Source organism: Pelodiscus sinensis, chromosome 16 (assembly GCF_052426305.1).
Source record: "Pelodiscus sinensis isolate ZL-2025 chromosome 16, ASM5242630v1, whole genome shotgun sequence".
NCBI classification, from domain to species: Eukaryota; Metazoa; Chordata; order Testudines; family Trionychidae; genus Pelodiscus; species Pelodiscus sinensis.
Genome location: NC_143067.1, coordinates 41,057,083 through 41,074,363, shown reverse-complemented (window position 1 = coordinate 41,074,363; position 17,281 = coordinate 41,057,083). Strand labels below are relative to the sequence as shown.

General features: G+C 48.4%; 1 protein-coding gene across 8 annotated transcripts in view; it reads right to left on the bottom strand.

Annotated features, from left to right (window-relative positions):
- Positions 1-17,281, bottom strand: part of LOC102444260 (protocadherin alpha-C2) — a 178,581-nt gene that overhangs the window by 90,619 nt on the left and 70,681 nt on the right. The gene's annotated exons all lie outside the window — the stretch shown is intronic.

The window sequence follows — 17,281 nt, the reverse complement described above, 5'->3', positions numbered from 1 at the left end:
TTTTCACTCTGTGTTTTCAGACTTGACGTTATGAAAAACCGACAGCGTTTGGTCGAGTGACTCGGTGTTGGTGGATGGAGCGGGGTGACCTCAACAGCTCCCGTAGCTATGACTCCCGTGACGAGCTTACTTTGGGGGGCTCTTCCTCATGCAGATAGCTCCCCTGAAGCTCGTTTGAGTGACTGCTCGGGACCATGAGTGAGGAACGAGCCGCTGCTTAATGTTGCAAACCCAAAATTAATCCTCTTTTAACAGAAAACAACCGCAATATAACCGAAGTGCTCCAAACAGAAAAGTATTAAACGGTCACATCAACAACAACTATATTTGCCTTCGACAATGTTCACTGGTTAATGTAATCTCTTGCCTCAGTTTCACTTGCTGGGGTTTTCCCTTTCTAGCTATAAACCTTGCAAGGGCTTTCCAGTTCCCACTGCGTTCTCGTGCCGCTAGGTTAGAAACGCGCTGTACGGGGAATGGTTCCCAACAGGCCATAAAACCACCGACCTCACAGAAAACGTCTCTTCTTTCCTCCGGGAATTGGGGTGCTAGCTGCTATTTCGAAGGGAGAGCGATGCAGTCCTTACAGACCCCGGAGTGCTAAGTAAGAGAGTTTCTTCTGTCCACGCTGTCCTTCGGGGAGTGTCGCTCTGATGCAGGTATGGGCGGAAATGGAACCTGTGGAAATCGCGGAATCTAGAACTGGAAGGGCTCTAGAGAGGGCAGGCCCATCCCCTGCTCACTACAGGACCAAGCACTGTCTAGACTATCCCTGACGTGCGGCTGAGTAAGCAGCACTGACTTGATTTCCTGCTCCCTAGTTAAACCCCCGAAGAGCCAGCGAGAACCAGCCGACAGTGGCTGGGCAGCTGGTTCGCCATTACCAGTGCCCGGGGCCCGGAGTCAGAGGAACAAGGCGCAGGACGGGCGCAGTTGGCTAAACAAAGCGTAACCGTCTCCCATTCTGGCTGAGCGTCCGCGCAGCAGCCACGGTTTCGGTCACCCGGTAACGTTCCTGAGAGCGCCACTGAGGAGCCGCCGCGCGCCCCGGGTGTCCAGTTCCCACGGAGGGAGCCGCCGCTGCCGTAATCCGGATCCGCCAATAAGGCTGGACCTGGAAGCTGCTCCGAATGAGTGAGATGGCGACACTCCACGCCAGGCAGAGACCGGGCTTCTGTGTCCCTGAGGGGGCCACCCTCCCAGGCAGGGTTTCGTTAACTCGGTCGCTGTCCGCGGCCCAGAGCCGCACCCGCACCCAGAGAGCCGCGGGGTTCTTCGCAGATCTTTCCGCTCCGAAGTTCGTCCGGAACCGCCGGCAAACTCGTCCCTGGGCTCCCGAACCCGCGTCCCTCCCAGAACTTCAGGGCAGTCTTCTGCCGAGCGCTCGGCGAGCCCAGGCGGCGGGATCCCCGCAGCTATCTCTGCCCACACGCTGCACTGCCCGGGCCTCGCTGCATCAGCCCCTTCAGAACCGACGTGAAACCTCAGAGACTCAGGCGGCCAGAAGCGTCTGCGCGGGGGGGGGGGGGGGGGAGGTCGCTGAGTCCCGCGTTCCTGCGGAGCCAAGACACCCTCTCCCCGAGGGACCCGGCTTGCGGCAGCTGCTGGCACTGAAAGCTCGTGAAATGCCTCCAGAGCCCCGCCCCGCCAGTAACCCGGGCCGCGCATTGCCTGTCACCGAGCCCTGATCTCCAGCACCCTGGACAGCGACAGGCACCGCCGGGGCGCCTTCCGCAGCGGCGTTCAGCGTCCTCTTCGTGCGCCAGGGGCTTTCCCAGTCCTGCCGGCAGAAAGCGCCTGCTACCCGCTCCGGCTCTACGGAGCCAGTCGGAAGAGCTCCTTGTAACCGAGCCGGTGGGTCGCCAGAGAATCGCCGCCAACAGCTGGGTCCTCGGGTCTCTCTAAGGCCCTGGAGTCACAACCAACTTCGCATTGTCTGCGTGGGAAACCGGCACCTATTTACCTGGGTCACTTCGAATTGAATGGGCAGAACGTGAGAGGGATTTTCCATCACCCCTGTCAGATGCAACCAGCAGACTAGCTTGGAGCCACGCGTTGTTCCTCGGTGTATGGTACAAATAACGCCCTTGCCTGAAATCCCACCAGCAGCTCCGGCTCCTGGGGAGAGGGGACGGTCCCGGAATCAGCAACCCCTAAATCCTTAGAAAATTTGCCTCAAAGGGATCGTCGCTCAAGGACTTCAGGCTAAAGTCAGAGAACTAGCAAAAGCGACAACATGATGTGATTGTCCCTGAGGCTGCAGCTGCAGAACCCGCTCCGAGGCAGCCCAGTGCTAAGCAGCCGCCGGGCAGGACCCCGGAGAACTACTGCACCCCATTAATGGACAGCGCCGCACACAAACTCTGCCCCGGCCGAAGGAGAAACTTTCCCGCAGCGGACGGTGGCCGAAGAGGTGTCCCCTGGCGGATCAGAGGGGTGTCGAAGCCATCGATTCAGCTGTGCGCACCCATAAACTTCACATCCTTTCAAAATGAAGAGACAACTTACATTCTTGGATGTTGTTTCTAAAGAGAGCAATACACCCTGTAATTTAACAGCGGTACTTCCCCGGGCAAGAGGTCAGGCGAACTAGGTTACTAGAAACCACGTGGCCCTGTGATGTCCTGAATGAAAGCGAAATGAAGCAAACTGCTGAGTTACGATTAGCACCTACCACCTTTTTGCTCAAGCAGAGAAAAGGAACAGAATTAGAATGTCACCTAGGGAGCGACTTATACGGAAATAGCAAATGGGAAAATAGAATCAAGGTTCAAATTTTCATTTAAACCATTTGTCTTGTAATAAACAATGAACAGTATGCGATTCATATTACTTTTCAAGGGGGCAGAACATGATTTATAACATTCATTTCAGAAGACCTTCATCCACTGCTATCTGTTCAATAGTACAGAAATCATTTACTGCTCACAGTTATTTATATTGTCTGATTTTAGTGATCAGCAACCTACCTCTCCCGGGCATTTCTAACTGCCTTCATACAATAATTTTAATTACAATACACAGTCAAAAACAAAAGTCCATAACTATATTGTAAGGTCAATTTTTCATTTTTATGCATTCCTCCTCATGCCTTTTCCAGACACTTATTGTATATAGCAGCTAATTCCACAGCACAGTAGGAAAGCGCGTTTAACCAAACAGAGCAGCCTTAACAGAAATCAAACTCTGGCCCTGCCAGAAGCGGCTTTCCCCGTCAGTGGAAGTGTCACAATGAATTTACCTACATTCACTGGAATAGACTGAATTGCTAGCAACAAAGGAGAGAGAGTAAAATCTCTGGTAACTAGAACCTGCCTTTTAAAACTGTATTTTAATCCTCCCCTTTCCTGACTTCCCAGCCCCACATTTTTGACATGTTGCAACCTTTGACAACTTAACAGCAAACAAAAAATTGTGACCGCTGGCTGATATTCAGAGGCATGTGCTGACTGATCTGTAGAAAGACAACTTCAATGACCTGAGCTGTCAAAATGACACTTCATTTATATTAAAATTCGGGATGTGAAACATTATCAATAAACATATCTAACTGTCTCTTGAAGTTACCTGCGTAAAACCAGTCCACACGAGAAATCCACTTCCTGGACACTACAGTACAGTTAAATAATGGACAAATTTCCACCACCCCCTATTGGAAACCCACTGACTGTTACACTTATCTTCATGCCTCCAGCTTCCATCCCAGACACATTTCTCAATCTATTGTATACAGACAAGCCCTAAGATACAACCGGATTTGCTCCAGTCCCACAGACAGAGACAATCACCTACAGAATCTTTACAGAGCATTCCTAAAACTGAAATACCCACTTGGAGAAGTGAAAAAACAAACTGACAGAGCCAAAAAAGTACCCAGACATGAACTACTTCAAGACAGACCCAAAAGAGAAAATAACAGAACTCCACTTGTTATTACTTGTAGTCCACAACTCAGACCCCTCCAGCACATTATACACAATTTACAATCCATCTTGGAAAATGATCCCTCTTTCTCAGAGGCCTTGGGAGAAAAGCCTATTCTCACTTACAGACAACTCCCCAGCCTGAAATGAATTCTTTCCAATAACCATGCCACACAACCACATCATAAGCATCCAGGAACCCATCCCTGCAACCAAACACGATGCCAACTCTGCCCACATATCTATACTAGCAAATTCATTACTAGAGCTAACACCATAAGCTCCAAAATCAAAAGGTCATTTCACTGCACATCCAGTAATTTATCTATGACAGCAATGCCCCACTGCTATATATATTGGACAAACTGGACAGTCTCTGTGGGAAAGAATCAATGGACAGAAATCAGATATACATATAGGAAACATACAGAAATATATTGGAGAACAGTTTACTCTTCCTAATCACTGTTTAAAAGATCTTCAAGTGGCTGTCTTGTCACTAACCAATTCTACTTGCCAGATACACAGAGAAGCATTGGAATTAGAGTTCATCCACCAATTCAATTCACATGCTAATGGACTCAATCAGGATGAAGGATGGATGGGACACTATCACCTTAACAGTCAATGAAGGTACAAACAGCTCTTTGTGTAGATTCCTATGTCAGGAAGGATACTATCAATTGACTTCGATTCTTATCTGCTTCGTTTTGACTACCCAATCTTCAGAAACTTACTGATTCCCTCTAACTTTCTGTCTCCCACCCCTCTCCCCCCTTCCCCCCGCCACCTTTCTCTCCTATTTATTTTGGGTCTGCACATCCTAAACTCAAAACTCCGGTCACTTGAAGAAGTGGGATGTATCCACAAACGCTCATGATACCATCTACATGTTTTGTTAGTCTATAAAGTGCTACCAGACCATTTGTTGTTTTCTTCTGTACAGACTAACTCGGCTACCCCCTGAAGCTTCTGTGTAAAACTGGAATTTCTCTTGATTTTACCAATCCTATTAATACACTTGAAAATCTCTGTTATATAATGTTAATATCTCTAATGAGACTATATCCTTAATATTGCCTTAGAACTTAAAAACAATCTCACACTGGATATCCACTTCCTCGTTCTCTTCCACACCATCTCTAAGGCAATAGTATTATTCTTCTCCTACACTGACCAATGTATCACCAATGTTTCATATACAATAATGTAAAAGCAGGCTCTTTTCTGGCCAGGCCTCATGCGCATAGCCTTCCTAGCCAAGATTACCTTCCCCTCAAACCAAAAATCCTGCACTATGTGACTTAAGATCAGTAAAAAACAGGAGTAAAAAACCAGACAGGTAAGGGTCATGCAAAGTTTGTGCCAGCCAAGAGCCATCTCACCCCCTTTCGTTCCCCCTCAGTCCTGTCACTAGGCAGACAGAATCTGTTAAACCTATCACATCGAAGCGCGGGAAAGCTCTTGCTCGCTCTATAAAACAGCTTCTCCTCCTGCATCCAGCTGAGGGTTCCCGAAAATTTGGAAGGCAGAACACGAGCCAGGTTCTGAGGGCTGATCACCCGAGGGTCCCCTCCCAGTCACCAAATCAACTGAATCTTCTGCAGAGAGTAACGAATACCAAATATGCTGTTGTCCCTTGTGTGTCTGATAAGTGTGAGTATTGCTGTGTAAAGTTAGTTAAAGGTTTGTTAAATAATAGTGTTAGGAGTAAGTTAGTTAGAAGTTTGTTAAATAGTACTGTTAGGAGTTTAGATACATGTTAGACCTTATGAGTGAAATTAATGTAAATATAACTGTTAAAAATCCCTGGGTGGTTGTTGATAATTACTGGGACTTGGAAAAACCTCAGGGCATTTTCCTCTATTGCACTGCATTTTGTTTACTGTTCCTGTTAACAGTTATTTGGCGCCCACGCCTGTAAAAACTGTTAAATAGAAAGTTATAGTTAAAAGCATTTTAATAAAAGTTAAAAGATATTCAGTACAAGGTTGCCTGTTTCTGCACCTCCCCGGGGCTGGCCACATTCTCAAACCTTCCACTTTACATTGACAAATAACTGTAACAAACACCTTAGTTTCCCACACAAACACTAAGGGTCAGTCTACACAGCAACATTATTTTGAAATAACTAAGTCCACATCTATACAGTAGGCAGTTGTAGACGTCTACACAGCACCTTAAACTCAAAATAAGATGTGCAATTTGCACTACGCGAATTGAGTATCTTATCTCAAATGTATTTAAAAATAACTTATTTTGAAATTTGGCGCATCTACTCAATGCCAAATTTCAAAATAATGCTCTATTTTGAGCCATCCCTTATCCCTCATGAAACGAGATTTACTGGGTTGGTGAAATCGTGTGGCCATTATTTCGAAAAATATTTTGAAATAACAGGTGGCTTGTATAGAAACAGGGTAGCTATTTCGGGATACGTCTGGTATCCCAAAATAGCCATGCAGTGTAGACATACCGTAAGTGAGTTTGGGTGTGAAACTGAATATCTTGTGTGTGTTCTCTCCAATATGTTGCACCAATATTACAGTACCTCTATTGTAAGCCTTCTCAATGACTCTGTACACAAGAAAAATACTTCTTTTAAACTTTTTTTACAAATAAGCCACAAATCAGGTTCCAATTCAGAATGTTGTATTTTTATTTAATGTAATTGAACATATTTACAACACACTACTTAATGTGGCTTCCTGTTTCCTGTAAATGGGATGAGTTCCATTCGGCTCCTCACCACAACACACAGACCCTGACTCAGGATCCAAACTTTGCCCCCTTCCAAATTTTCAAGAATTTCCCGACCATGTCTGAAAAAAATGCTGCTTAATCAGTTCCTGGTTTGTTTTTCCTCTCTGCACTTCTTGCAACATCTTTCATCCCAGGATCTCAAAAGGCCGGACCCAAAGCCTGTTGAATCATAGAATCATAGAATACTAGGACTGGAAGGGACCTTGAGAGGTCATAGAGTTCAGTCCCCTGCCCTCATGGCAGGACCAAATACTGTCTAGACCATCCCTGATAGACATTTATCTAACCTACTCTTAAATATCTCCACAGATAGGGATTCCACAACCTCTCTGGGCAATTTATTCCAGTGTTTGACTACCCTGACAGTTAGGAACTTTTTCCTAATGTCCAACCTAAATCTCCCTTGTTGCAGTTTAAGCTCTTTGCTTCTTGTTCTATCCGCAGAGGCCAAGATGAACAAGTTTTCTCCCTCCTCCTTATGACACCCTTTTACATACCTGAAAACTGCTATCATGTCCCCCCCCCCCCCCCCCCCCCAGTATTCTCTTTTCTAAACTAAACAAACCCAGTTCTTTCAGCTTTCCTTCATCGGTCATGTTCTCTAGACCATTCATCATTCTTGTTGCTCTTCTCTGGAGCCTCTCCAATTTCTCCACCTCTTTTTTGAAATGCGGTGCCCACAACTGGACACAATACCCCAACTGAGGCCTAACCAGCGCAGAGTAGAGCGGAAGAATGACTTCTCGTGTCTTGCTCACAACACACCTGTGAATGCATCCCAGAATCATGTTTGCTTTTTTTGCAACAGCATCACACTGCTGACTCCTATTCAGCTTGTGGTCCACTATGACCCCTACATCCCTTTCTGCCATACTCCTTCCCAGACAGTCACTTCCCATTCTGTATGTATGAAACTGATTGTTCCTTCCTAAATGGAGCACTTTGTATTTGTCTTTATTAAACTTCATCCTATTTACCTCAGACCATTTCTCCAATTTGTCCAGGTCATTTTGAATTATGACCCTATCCTCCAGAGCAGTTGCAGTCCCAGCCCCTCCCAGTTTGGTATCATCTGTAAACTTAATAAGTGTACTTTCTATGCCAATATCTAAATTGTTGATGAAGATATTGAACAGAGCCGGTTCCAAAACAGACCCCTGCGGAACCCCACTTGTTATACCTTTCCAGCAGGATTGTGAACCATTAATAACTACTCTCTGAGTACAGTTATCCAGCCAGTTATGCACCCACCTTATAGTAGCCCCATCTAAGTTGTATTTGCCTAGTTTATTGATAAGAATATCATGCGAGACCGTATCAAATGCCTTACTAAAGTCTAGGTATGCCACATCCACCGCTTCTCCCTTATCCACAAGACTAGTTATCCTATTACAGAAAGCTATCAGATTGGTTTGACACAATTTGTCCTTTACAAATCCATGCTGGCTGTTCCCTATCACCTTGCCACCTTCCAAGCGTTTACAAATTGAAGGAAATGGAAAGACTCCCACTGATTTCACTTGGCTATAATCAGCCCAAAAATGATTTGCAAAGATAAACAGTCCTCCCAGGAGCCTTGTGAAGATAGTGACATAATCTTACCACAGCTGAGATGCAGTGCTAGAGTGCAAAACAGATAACAGGAGTTTTTCTCCAGGGCCCTGATCACGGGACCTAATTCAAAGTAGGGATGTTAAAAAGGGATCACAGGGGTAACCGTGTAACCACTGAAAATCTCAGCAGTTACACAGTCACATGTACCGTGCACACTGCAGGTTAAAGTAGGGGTGAGGAACCTTTTTAGGTTGGGGGGGACGGTGAGAGGGGGAGCCCCGAGCCTCAGGGTGGATCCAGGCAAGCTGGAGGCTGCAACCGGCCCTGGGCCTGAGGTTTCCCACCACTGATTTAAAGATTAGCTTTATATTGCAGAGCCCTCAGCAAAGCCTTCCTGGGAGCAGGGCCACCAGCCCCTGCTGGCCCAGTTCCCAGGGAGGTGGCTATGCTGCTGCAGCAAAGCCTCCTCCACAGGGCTATGTCTACACCCATGGCTTCTTGCCCAAGTACAGTTGTTCTTACGCAAGAATCTGCAGAGCGTCCACACTGCCAGCCTGCTCTTGTGCGAGGAAATTTACAGTATGGCGTGGTGAGAGAGGGCTCCTTGAGCAAGCGCTACGATCTTTTTTATCAGGTGTAAGCTCTCTTGCACAAGAGGGCAGTGTGGACGCTCGGCAGGGATTTCTTGCACAAGAGAGCATCTACACTGCCATGGGCGCCCCTTGGCAAAAGCACAGCTTGCACATGGCAATGTGGACGTTTTCTTGTGCAAGACTTCTTTCACAAGAATCCGTGCACAAGATGTTCTTGCACAAGAAGCCACCAGTGTAGACATAGCCCACAGGGCTCCCAGGGCGGAGGCTTTGCTGCCCTGCCACAGTGAAGCCACCTCTCCGTGAGGCTGTGTGCAACTGACACCATTAATGGATGAGCATCCATTTATCTATTAAACAGTTAGTCACGTACACTCCAACATCCCTAGTTCAAAGGGAGACTTTATCCCAAGCATTGATATAATGTGTGGTTGCCACATTCCAGTTTTTAAACACCTTTTATATTACACTTTTGGGAGTACCTTAGGTTTTGAAAAAAAAACCAACTCCACACTCAGATGTGTACAACTTTGACCCTGTACAAAACACTGCATTGGGTGCAACTGCATGGATATAGCTGTACTGCTGTACTGTGCTGGGTAAGTCTTCTAGTACTACAATACACGGAAATGTAAATACAATATTTATATCCCAAATGGTTTATTCAATAATTTTATGGCAAAACAAGGTAAAATGTAGTAATTTTCAGTAATACCATGGTGTGACACGTTTTTATGTTTATGTCTAATTTTGAAAGCAAGTAGTTTTTAAATGAGGTGAAATTTGGGGATACACAAAACAACTCAGACTCCTGGAAGAGGTACAGTCGTCTGAGAGCTATTTCCCTGGGAGTCAGGCAAGAGCTCTCCAGCTGACAGTTAATCCACATCCACCAGAGGTGGTAGCTGTGGGGATACCAAAAGCTCCTACTCAACATAGCACCGGCTACACTGGTGCTTAGGGGTATGGATTTTTCAACCTCTGAGCCACATCATTATTCTGTAGTAATTCTATAGTTTAGACCTGCCCTTATTTTAGAAACCTTTTAATAGCTGTTAGTTTTCCAAAAGGGAGCTAAGATCACTAATCTTTTCCTCTCCAAAGATGCTTATAGAGCGCTTCTTTAGAATCACAGAGTTAAAGGCCAGAAGGGACAATTCGACCACCTAGTCCAGTGGTCTCTAATCTTTTTGAGAATGAGATCACTTTTTGATGTTGGTGCAATCCAAGATCTACTTCAAATATACATACCCTGGCCCCGCCTCCTTCCCACCCCTTCTCCAAGGCCCCACCCCTGATCACTCCATCCTCCCTCTCTTGCCCATCCTCACTCACTTTCATCGGGCTGAGGCAGAGGGCTGGGGGTGCACACTCTGGTCTTGGATTAAGGGATCTGGAATGTGAGAGGGGCTCTGAGCTGCTCTTGGGGCAGGTGGTTGGGATGTAGGAGGGGGTTCTAGGTGCAGGTTCTGGGATGGAGTTTTGATGCAAGGGTGCTCGGGGCTAGGACGAGGGGTAGGTGCAGGAGGGGGTTCATGACTAGGGTAGGAGTTTGGGATGTGGGCTCCATCTGGGCACTGCTGTTGACTCCTGGGTGCTGGTGCAGTGGGGCTAAGGCAGGCTCACCCTTGTCCTAGCCCTCGATCACTCCCTAAAGCAGCCAGCAAACTCCCTCCATCCCAAACCCTGTTGTGCCCCCTCTCTGCTCTGTGGAGAAAGGATTCAGCATGGGAGAGGGAGCACCCTGACATCAGCATCCTCTTCTCCTGCCTCTGTCCTGCACTGAAAGCAGGAGGCTCCCAGGGGAGGGGCACCTCCAAGGCAAAGGGCAGGAGATGAGCAGCAGTTGGGGGAGGGGCAGCTGAAGTGCTGGCACTCGATAACCTCTTGGCCAAACCAGTCAGGATCCCCTGTCAGAGGCTCCAAAATCTACCAGTGGATCCAAGTCTACTGGTTGGTGACCACTGCCCTAGTCTGTATAACAGAGACCACCAGCATTCTGAACCCAGGGGGAATGAGAGCCACAGGAGACTGGACCAGTGGTTTTCAAACTTTTTTTTTCATGACCCAGTTGAAGAAAATTGTTGAGGCCCATGACCCAGCATAATTATATCTTAGACCAGAGTGGGGGCTCCAGGGTGGGGCTGCAGGCATGAGGGGTGCAGGGGGTGAAGGCTTTGCCTGAGGGTGTGGGCTCTGAGGTGGGACCAGAGATGAGGGGTTTGGGGTTCAGTATGTAGGCAGGGGCTCTGGGCTGGGAATGGGAGGTGTAAAGTGGATGCAGCCTATGGGACAGGGCCAGGGATGAGGTGCTTAGTGTGCAGTAGACATTTCTGTGTTTGGAGGGGCTCCGGGCTGGGTCAGGGGACTGTTGGGGCACAAGCTTTCCCTGGGGGGCTTCTGGTCAGTGGTGCAGTGAGAAGGCAAGGCCTGTCCTGGCACAGGGGATCACACTGAGGACGTGGGTTTTACCCACAAGTGCTCATGACCCCGTGTATATTTTTGTTAGCTTCTACGGTGCCACAGGACCACTCGTTTTTAAAGCCACAGACTAACATATGAATGAATATGAGTCAGCAGTGTGATGCTGTTGCAAAAAAAGCAAACATGATTCTGGGATGCTGTGATGTAGTGGGGGGTACCTTGCTGGTTGCTATGCTGGGCAGTGGGTTGTGAGTGACCTCCACTGGTTGCTGTCTGCAGTACGGCCCAGCAGGGCAGGGGATGAGTCATTATGCAGGGGGGCTAAGAACCTGTCTGACGAGTTATCTCCCAGGGAGCGGAACAATGGGAAGAAGGGGAGTGGAGCCCTGGCTGGGGGCAGGGCTGGAGGTGAGTGAATTAGGTTTCTGTCTGGGAAGCAAGGGAGGAGGAGCTAGGGAGGGGGGCTGGGACTGTAGGGTCCAGCCACCCCCCATCTCAAGGGGGGGGGCAGTGAGGTCTCCTAGCCCCAGTTCCTGTAACCAGATTACATCTGTGCTGTATCCTGGAGAAGCAATAAACTCCCTCTATTCTACTGGTGGGTGGAGTCTGTCTGTGCCACTACAGGGGTGCAGGAGACGGGAAAACCCCAACGCGCCGTCAGAGATGCATTAACAGGTGTGTTGTGAGCAAGACACGAGAAGTCATTCTTCCACTCTACTCTGCCCTGGTTAGGCCTCAGTGGGAGTATTGTGTCCAGGTCTGGGCATCACATTTCAAGAAAGATGTGGAGAAATTGGAGAGGGTCCAGAGAAGAGCAACAAGAATGATGAAAGGTCTAGAGAACATGACCTATGAAGGAGGCTGAAAGAACTGGGTTTATTTAGTTTAGAAAAGAGGGGTATGTCTACACTACCACCCTAGTTCGAACTAGGGTGGTAATGTAGGCAACCGGAATTGCAAATGAAGCGCAGGATTTGAATTTCCCGGGCTTCATTTGCATAAAGCCGGGCACCGCCATTTTTAAATGTCTGCTAGTGTGGACTCCGTGCCGCATGTAGCCGCGCGGCACGGAGTCCGCACTAGCGGACATTTAAAAATGGTGGCGCCCAGCTTTATGCAAATGAAGCCCAGGAATTTCAAATCCCAGGCTTCATTTGCAACTCCGGTTGCCTACATTACCACCCTAGTTCGAACTAGGGTGGTAGTGTAGACATACCCAAGAAGACTGAGGGGGACATGATAGCCATTTTCAGGAATCTAAAAAGGTGCCATAAGGAGGAGGGAGAAAACGTGTTCATCTTGGCCTCTGAGGATAGAACAAGAAGCAATGGGCTTAAACTGCAGCAAGGGAGGTTTAGGTTGGACATTAGGAAAAAGTTCCCAACTGTCAGGGTGGTCAAACACTGGAATAAATTGCCCAGGGAAGTTATGGAATCCCCATCTCTGGAGATACTTAAGAGTAGGTTGGATAAATCAGGGATGATCTAGACAGTATTTGGTCCTGCCATGGGGGCAGGGGACTGGACTCGATGACCTCTCGAGGTCCCTTCCAGTCCTAGTATTCTATGATTCTGTGAACATGGCTACTCTTCTGAGAGGTATTGAATGAGGATATTGATATAACAGGCATCACAGAATGAGGCTAATAAATGGGACACAGTCATACTGTGTCCAAACTCCACTGGAAAGACAGAACAGGTTGGTGCTGGTAGCGGGGATGGCACTACATGTGACAGAAAGCATAGACTCAAATGAAGTAAACGTCTTACATGACCCAATCTGAACCATAGAATCTCTATGGCTAATAATGCCATGACTGAATAATAGGACTATGGCAGTAGAGATACACTTCCACCTGAACAGGACAGTGATAGTGACTATGGGATGTTCAGAGAGATAAGGGAGGTGATACAAATTTTAAAAATCAATGATAAAGGAGGGTTTCAACTATCCCAACCACTGCCTGTGTACATGTAACCTCAGGACGGGAGGCAGAGATAAAAAGTTTCTTGACACCTTAAATGGCTGCTTCTTGGAGCAGCTGGTCCTGGAACCCACAAGAGGAGAGGCAATTCTTGATTTAGTCCTAAATGGAGCACAGGATCTGGTCCCAGAGGTGAATATAGCTGAATTATTTTGTAATAATGATTATGACATAATAAAATGTAACATCCCTTTGGAGGACAAAGGGGAAAGTTCACAGCAGCCCGCCATGGAAGTATTCATTTCAGAAAGGGAAAAACACAAAAATGAAAAAGTTAAACAGAAACAAAAAATACAGCGCAAAAGTGAAATCCTGTCAAAGATGCTACAATAGAGGCTCAATTTAAAGGAATACCCCAAATTAAAAACCTAGTCAGACCCCTATAAAAGTGCCACGGAGGTTAACAATCAAGTAAAAGAAACAACTGCAGGCAAAAAGGCATCCTTTAAGGTGGCCAGCAGCGCAAGAGGGAAGGGATGGGAACTGCTTCCAGCTGCATGGGAGAAGAGGGGCTGGATGGGATGACCTGGCCCATCTCTTTGCAGCGCCGGTGTGGGGTCGGCGCCCGGGCCGTTCAGGTCCGGATCCAGATCGGGGGCTGCAGACCTGGAGCGCGGTTCTCCGTCCCATGCCCACGTGGGGGCTACAGCAAGCCCGGCGCGTTGCACTGACCCATCGCAGACCCGAACCGGGACACGTTTCCTGGCAGGCAGAGAACCGGAGCCAAGAGCAGAGAAGCGGATCGCACAGGCAGAGCGAGCCCGGCTCTCCAGGGGCAGGTGCTCATCGCTCTCCACGCGAGACCCGCCAGAATGGAAGATGCGGAGGGATCGGACCGGGAATTCCCCTGCCCCTTCCCTCCGGAATCTCTGTAGCTGCCAGTGACCCCCAGCAAAGCGTCCTCGGGCACCGCACCGGGCCGGAAAGCGAAGCTTCGGGCGCGTCGCTACTAACAGCGGAGACCTCCTCCAAGGAGAAGCGCGTAGGCCCCGCAGTCTATGGCCCGTTGGGACAGTGGGATCCTCGGTGCGATCGCCCCGCTCCCCGCAGAAGCCCCGTCCGGCTTTGCAGGAGCTAGGGCTGGAGACTGGCCGGGTCACGGCGCCGGGTGCGCCTTTGACTCAGGGACGTGAACTCGCCGCACCAGTGACGCCTGGGGCGCCAGGTCCCTGCGCGCTGACGCTTCAAACTTTACCAGGCATCTGTCAGCGGAACTGGGGTGGGGGTGTCCCTGGTGTGAGGGGAGTCCCGCCACCCAGAGCTGTGGGGACCAGCGGGGCCCAGGTGCTGCTGAGGATACAGGGGCTGCTCCAGCCGCAGCCTGATTTGCTGCTGTCGCTAGCGCTCGGCGAGTCCATCCCTGGACGCAGAACTCGGAACTGCTCCGGGCGGAGCACAGAGCGAGGGTTCGCCGCTACGAACTCCGGGGCGCGACAAAGTCATTCGACTCTTTCGGGAGGCGCTTTTGTCCAGGATATCTGGCTACCCTGCACAGCCCGAGGGATTCTCCATCGCCAGCTACGGGCTAGTGAACCCTCCGCTCTCCGACTCCCAGGGCTGCTCATTCCTCAGCACTCCGAGCAATAACTCTCCCTGGAGCCACACACCAGGCGGGCCTTGCGGGGCTCGTCCAGCCCCAGCTCTCCGGAGAGATCCGCACTCCCGGCATCTCCCAGCTAAGAGCTGAAATAACAAACAGACTCAGAGGCTTCCAGCCAGAACTGAGCATCGGCCCCGGAGCGCCGGATTCCCCGTGGCTCCTTCGGAGCTTCCGTGACGCGAGACGTCTCCGGGATCCTGTGTTTGAAGCGCCACTCCAGGACATAGGCTGCGAAATGTCCTCCGAGCCAGAGTCACTGCAACGAGCGGCGCAGTCCGCTCTGAACGCCCTTCTAGCAACGAGACTGTAGCCTTCCTCCTTGTTTACATCTTCCGGGTACCTGTGCCACCTATTGTCTAAAGGCAGAACTGCACCAGCGAAAGACCGTGCACCAAAGGCTTTTAGTATCAGAGGGGTAACCGTGTTAGTCTGAATCTGCATAAACAATGAGAAGTCCTGTGGCACCTTATAGACTAACAGATTTATAGGAGCATAAGCTTTCGTGGGCAAAGACCCACTTCATGCATCTGACGAAGTGGGTCTTTGCCCACGAAAGCTTATGCTCCTATAAATCTGTTAGTCTACTAGGTGCCACAGGACTTCTTGTTGTTTACAAAGGTTTTTAGCCCACTTCCAAGAGTAGCTGCAAACATGTGTGATTATTTAATTTAGTCATGCAGTGACTACTGTTTCTGCGTCCTAAACAATGACTATTCAGCTTGCACTATTTATCAAAGACAATGCTAATATGTGAAGTAAATGTAAACATCACTATTGCGTTTTGTATTGACTATATGCCAGCTTGCCAAACGCTCAAATACAGCAACCTAGGAATAATCTGTTAATTTGCATAGAAATATAAATCTTTGGCATATTCCTTACTGGCAAAGTAATTGGGGCAATTAAACACACTCAAAGGACAAAGGAGACATAGCAATTGTAGCAGAGTGATGATGTTTTTGGGGGTGTATATGAAATTGTATCCATTGTCAAAGGAGGTTACATTCACATTTTAAATAAACAGATAAGGATATTTTTAACACATTCTATTAAAGAAATTAAATCATAAAAGACCCCAGGTAATAGTTCAGAAAAGAAAACAAGCCAGTCGATTCTTAAAACATATAAACGTTTTCTAAAGGTGTGTATCTGAAATAAACATTCTCTACAGCGCTCGGTTCATTTTAGGGATAAGAGTAGGGGGAGGAGACACTTCTGGAACTATGCAAACTCCTTCCCAAATACCGACCCAAATTATTGCCCGTGACGTAATTCACGTGTTAGTTGTCATTAACAAGGCTGCAGACTCGCTGTACGTAATTAAGCCTTATTATCAATAAATATTGGGTAATCCTAAAATAGTCTTCATACAAATGTGTAACATTCTTACTGTGGAGGTGTCAGACATCCACAGGAGCAGGACTATGGCCCCAGCTTTGGAACAGTGCCTGGGAGAGTGTGCCAGATCGCTTAGGGATCACACTTCCTCCACGTTATGCCGGGCAGTTTCACCACGTGCCTAGGCTGGCTCTCTGGACCTGTAGCACTCCTACTTCTCACCATGAGCTCCGTTCAGCGAGTCCCCTTGAGACACATCTGATGGAGACCTGTACCCCTTCGTATGAATGCACCCCAACAAGCATTTGCCGTCATACTCATACAGCATTGTCAAAACAGCAGTGCTTCTTAGTCAACTGACAGAGCAAAAGAAGTTTTTAGAGTAGCCTTGAGAAAAGAAGGTTAAAGCATAATCCACTCTGGTTAGTTCAGCCAAGCTGTAACGAACCTCATTGTTCAAGCTCTGTTTGTGTTTGTGTGTTGGCTCTATAACTGTATGTCAAATGCTTGCTCCTGGGGGAATGCCACAAGCCGGCTCACTTTGAAAGGAATCGTCCAATTAAGTGGCTCATCAAGCAACACTTAACTCACACTGGACTATGGTAGATGCCTACCTACACTGAATGGACTTTCCTGGGATGTTCCCACAGAGGTACAGGTAATGGCCACGGTGGGGTAGGAACAATTCTAAGAGTGGGAGAGCGGACACCCCTGTCCAGCCTCTCCAGCTGAGGCCAGGAGCAAAGCCCTGGCCTACAGAGCAGCAGCTGGGACCTGGGGCATGAGGCTCAGACGAAACCTACATCAATCTGTCCTCCCACGATGCCACGAAGCCTTGCTCTCCCCGTGCTCCTATGAGCTCACAGCCTCCTGTTCTGTCTCCCTATTCCCCCACCAATCACTCCTCCCCCACCAACCAGTCCCTGCTGGTTTCTCCACCTGTTTCAAGTCTCCCTTCCCAAAATCACCACTGCCCTCTACGTCTCCTGGCCCATGGCCCACACATGCACAATACTTCAAATGCAATGAGGGAATTTCCGTCAAAAATCCCTCGCTGATTAAGAGATGACCTCATGTACAAATGACACATTTCAGACTTAAA